Genomic DNA, 6,000 nt, shown 5'->3' on the forward strand with positions numbered 1-6,000 from the left:
ATTGTGTCATTCAGTCACCATACCCCATAGGGTCTTAAGTGCCAGGTATACTTCATCTATGAACCCACCGCTAGGGACCCAGTGGAGCGGGCAGTGCAAGGTGAGGTACCAAAATACTGTTTTAAATATCGACCTGCACATATATTGACGCACATTATGTAGTCAAATTAAGTAGATGTAGTCGGAAAAGTAGCTATATACTTCCTTATGCATGCTTTCCTTGGAGTTGATATATGTTCAAGTTATTATTTCTGTAGTCAGAGTTTTGAGAAAGAACCACTGTAGGCCTGAGATATGGTCTTTACATCTTAACTTTCATAAGTAGTGCTAAAGTATTGCGTGCCTTCTGCAGTCTTGGAATCAAATGCCTGACATCTAGATCTTACGTTAGTCCAGAAGGTGGAAGACCATTGCCCAAACCACTGCTTTATGATCGCCTCTGCAAGGGAGGCATAATATGCTTCACTGTGTTTATTATTTAAAAAACGGTTGTTTTAAGTAGCTTTCTCTTTCCTTGAGGATTACTTCCTGATCTGATTGCACTCACTAATTCCTAGCTGCAAGGTTGAAAATCATAGTAGGGATAGGGATCAGGGAAGACCCTATGAACTTCACAGAAATTTCCTTCTTGCTCACAGTAGTGTTTCCTAAAAGTGCTTCTTGTCTGAACACTCTGCCAATCCTTCAAACCCCAGTATCTTCCGCTCAGCTGTTTTTACATCTCGTGACGACCCCACTGATCAATATTTTCCTATTCATCAATAGAGATTAATCTCAGCAATTCTGCACCTGGTTAATGAGATTCATTTTTAATTCACTCTCGAATCAAAACACGCAGCCACTTGCTCAGCTTCCTCTGGTTGTTTCTCAATTAATTTCCACAGGATTCGATCAATCTGATCTCGGATGGGCCGCTCTCAATTAAACTCGCTCACGGAGCTGATTTATTTATTGATTTGGTTTAAACAGGTTCATGAGTGAAGTAAAAGTATGGGTCACCTCCATCCTCTAGCTTTAGTAGGTACAAATATCTGCTGGTCAGCCCTTTACATACCTTTGGCCTGTACATATATATATTTTGACAAAGGCACGGAAACTAAAGACAGACTAGCTAGAGAAAACCCGTGGTGGCTGAAGTGAGTCATGGCGTCCATTTTGTGTATTACGAACCATAACTGGGGTCCGTGCAATCTGAGTAAAAAAATATATATATATATATATATTAATGCATGTATTGCATTCTTATTTAGCGCGAACTGTCACCCTACGGGTATATATATATAAATTCTGCAGTTAGAGTTATCTCAAGTAACTGTAATTCGTGCCCTAAGATAACTCACGCCCACACCATGTGCAATGATATTATCAATGATGTCATGGAAGATGTCATGAGTGATGTAATATGTGTGGCAATTGGCAGTGCATAACAAGGGCACGAGTTATAGTTACCCTGGGCGAGTTATAGTTACCTTAGGGCACGAGTTATAGTTAATTGAGATAACTCGAACTGCAGAATTTCTATTACTGTATGAGTGTGAAAGTGGATGTGCGAGTGGTTTTCTTGGTCTCTGAGTGGGTGTGTGAGTGGCTGTATGCGTTAGTCAGTGGCTGTGTTAGTGGTTGTGTGGGTGTGTGAGTGCGTGTGTGACTGGCAGTGTGGATGCCATGCTAGGCCCTAGGAACCCCATCCCCCAGGGCCCTTTTTTAATTCCTCGCTGAACCTTATTAGGCACTCAGGACTCTTTCCTCCAGGGTTGTGCTTTTTATGAAAGGGGAGGGGGGCACATGGCCATCCTCTTTGAGCCTTATAAGGCCCTGGGGACCCCATACCCCAGGGCTACTTTATATGAAAGGGGAGGAGGTCACATATGCCCTCCTCCTCAAGCCTCATTAGGTCCTGGGGACACATTCCTGCAGGGTCACTACCTAGAATAAAGGAGAGGAGGGCTCCCCTCCTCCCCGAAACTTGTTAGGCCCGGGGGACCTCATCCCTCAGGGCCTTTTTTTATTTAAAGGGGACAGGGGCCGGCTGGCACCCCTCCCCGAGGCTTGTTAGGCCTTGAGTGCCCCATCCCCCAGCACGTCTTTTCGTATTAAAGGGGAGAGGGGCTGTGTGGCCCCCACCCTGAGCCTGGTTAGGTCCTGGGGGCACCATCCCCATGACTACTACTAAAATTAAAAGGGGGCAGGGTAGCGCGGCTTCCATCCACAAGACTTTTCTGGCCCTGGGAACCCCATTCCGCGGGGCTCGCATCATTAAAGGTGGGCGTCCTTGTGCAGCCGCCATACATTTATTGGGGGACGTGGGGGGAGCCCCAAGGACCACATGGCCTAAGCCAGCTCCCTGCATGCAGTAGGAGCTGGTATTGCTCCCACCAGAGAGAGCAACTACTATTGCTGCTCCCTCCAGGCAAGAGCAATATTTTGATCTGGTGCTGGCAGGGAAACAGATCAAAAAGCTGCTCCCAGCTGGCGGGAGCATATTCAAAGCTTCAGCCCACTGGGAGCAGACTTTGTGTTTGCTCTCGCTTGGCAGGAACTTAAAAAATGCTCTAGCCAAGCAGGAGCAAACACAGGTTTCCCTGCCCGCACCAGTGTGGCCAGGCAAACTGCTATGAAATGACTAGTGAGTCGAATCCAGGGGATGGTGTCCCCGGGTCCATTAATGGTTCAGGGAGTTGGGCCGCGCGCCCCCCTCCCTTTTAATTAGTTTATCTGCCCCAGGGGATGGGGTCATTTATACATGTTCAGGACAAGGGACTAAGTCCCCAAGTCCTGTAATGGCTGCCAGCCAACATTTTTCTTATGTAAGAAAACATAAGGCCAGATCTCAGAGTTTATAGGGCTACTGCTGTGGCGGGGGCTACATATGGAGCAGAAGTATGGGGTTGTGCTGATATGTCCTCACTTGCCCAAACCAAACAAAAAAATGCATTAGGGCACTTCTTAGTTTGCCCTCAAGTACTCCTCTGAAAACTTTATGTGCTAATCTAGCATTAAATAAGATAGACTTTGTGGCCGTCTTGATACCCCTGACATACTGGGTATGCCTCTGGATAACACCAGAACTGGTCTCTTATAGAGACGCTTCAGTGGAATTAATTAGCTATGACAAAAGTGCACACACTCCGTGGTTGAAGAAGATAAAATATTTGTGCAAAGCTATCAACATGGAGGAACTATGGTACTCCCCAACTGTAATGAGTAAAGCTATAGTCATCAAGCTGAAGCAAGTTTTTGGGGAATTCATATTGTTTTGAATATGGAATGACACAAAAGTGGGGAGCATTACTGAAACATTACTCCAATACAAACGTATCACCAGTTATGAGCTTTACCTGGATAGGATAAATCTAAAATTGTCAGCTTACCACTGAGATTTTTTACATCCAAATGGGACAATAACATAACCTCACCTTCTCATTGTCCCTTTTGCATTCAGTTCCATGAGACGGAAAAACACTTTCTCTTTTTTTGTCCAGGTTATGCTCTGCCTCGCAGGAGGTGGATCATTCCATTTTGTAAAATATTGGGCATTGGACACAGGCTCCTTAGATGTGACACGAAAGAATATATTGTGTTTGCCACCTCCAGGTTTCTTTTACTGGACGGGAGAATTAGATCGAGCAAAGTTGCCAACGAGGCTTGAAGCCAACGACTGGGGTTAGTTTGCATTCAATTTGTGTACCTAATGCAATATGTTACACTTGAACTTTATAGACCTTGCTGATATTTTTAACTATGTACTTTTATGATGGTTTTATCAATGGCTTTCACTACTGAGAATTGCTTTGTATGCTAAATGCTTTTAAATTATTCATGAATTACTACTTTTCAGGTTTGCATAAGCCGAAATAAAAAATATATATATTCACTGAAAAAAACAAATGTTACATGGCCATTATAGTTAGGATATAGAGTCTTACAAAACATAGAAAGTCACTGAAAAAAACAACAGTTACAGGGACGTTATAGTTAGGCTGACATTTCACTTGTACAAAACCAGTGAAATTCAGCAGTTATAGTTCGCTGAGCTAACTATAACTCATCCCCTGCAATGCACTGCTTATGACCTCACATATTACATCACTCATGACATGGTCAGTGACATCACTGATTACATCTTAAATGACATCAATGATGACATCACTGATAACATCACTAATGACATCATCCACAGAATCACTGATGCATCCACTCACACCCCAATATAACCTTTCATACACCCACTCCAAATTCCACACTACGATCCTTAAAAGCATTGACACATCCAGCAAGAGTGTCTGAGTGGTTCTGTCAGTGGGTGCATGAGTCTCTGAGTGTGACTGTGAGTGGGTACATTAGTCTCTGAGTGTATAACTGACTGGGTGCATAGGTCTCTGAGTGGGTCTATGAGTGGCTGTATGAGTGACTATATGGGTGTGTGAGTGTCTGAGTGGGTCCGTGAGTGGATGTATGAGTTTCTGAGTGGATTTGTGAGTGGGTGTATGAGTGTCTCAATGGGTCTGTGAGTAAAAGCATGAGTGGGTGAGTGAATGGGTGCACGCATGAGTGTCTGATTGGGTTTATGTCTGGGAGGACGAGTGTCTGGGTGGGTCTGTGAATAGATGCAAAAGCCTTGACTGGGTGAATGAGTGGGTGCATGAATATCAGATTGAGTGTGTGAGTTTCTTAGAGAATAAGTGACTGACTGAGTCCATAAGCCTCTGAGAGGGTCTATGACTGAGTGTAGGAGTCACTGTGTGGGTGTGTGAGTGGGTGTATGAGTTTCTGAGTGGATCTGTAAGTGGATGTATGAGTGTCTTAGTGGGTCTGTGAGAACATAAGTGAGTGTGTGAGGGGGCCTGTAAGTGGGTGCATGAATCTCTGAGTGAGTCTGTACATGGGTGGGTGACTCTCTGAGTGAGTCTGTAAGTGGATGCATGAGTATCTAAATGGGTCTGTGTGCGGGTGCATGAGTGCCCAGGAGATTCTGTGAGTGGGCGTAAGAGTCTTCTAAGTAGGTATGAGACTGTATGCATGACTGAGTATGTAAGTGAGTGCATGAGTATCTGAATGGGTATGTGACTGGATGTATGTGTGTGAGTGAGGTTTGTGAATGGGTGTATATGTGTCTGAGTGAGTTTGTGAGTGCGTACATGAGTGTGTGACAGTGACCGGCGAGTGTGTACAAATATATATATATTTTTTTTATATCGTTTCACAAATGTTTGCGTTGACTTCGCGATAGTCACAACATCCCAGTGATGGTACACGGTGGGCCACGCTAGAGATCGCGGTGTTGTTGCACATGTCGCGCTCGATTAAACAAAAAATCACGTTTGGACACATAATTTGTGTCACTAACTCACCCATTTCTCAAACATGGGGTCAGAGAATCTCCACCCGAATGTTAAAATGGTGGCTGCGACTTTCTGTTCTGGTTGTGTCCAGCCAATCACAGCATTCCTTTTTTTTTTTTTTTTTTAAATATTTTTATTGAGTTTCAAAAGTTTTTCCCTTACATCCATCAATAATCCATCGTTCCACAGCATAATACAGTATATTACTTTTAAAAAGTAACCCTACAAACAATATTAATTCAACCAATATTCACATTATATTGCATCTCTTTACATGTATATGTGATCACCTATATCATAACGATATTTAAGCAAACAGACAATCCGACATCCTTAGCTTAACACCATTCCCTGCTTCCATAATCTTACAGGCTCCCAAATTTTTAATCCAAGTTGCCTCTTCTTTTTACCCTTACGTGCATAGATTGCTTTTTCTATATTATAAGCAGACAATAAACTTGCCAACCACTGATGCATGTCCGGAGGACTTAAATCTAACCAAGCCCTGGCAATCATTAATCTATATACTGCCATTGCTATGAAAAGGAATTCGCGATGTGGGACCGATGGGTCTGTACTAATCCCAAGTAGTACTAAAGTTGGTGAAAGCACAACTCTAATGCCTAAGTGTGTTGCTAAAAAGATTTCCAGATCCCGT

Source organism: Triturus cristatus, chromosome 4_1 (assembly GCF_964204655.1).
Source record: "Triturus cristatus chromosome 4_1, aTriCri1.1, whole genome shotgun sequence".
Lineage (NCBI taxonomy): Eukaryota > Metazoa > Chordata > Amphibia > Caudata > Salamandridae > Triturus > Triturus cristatus.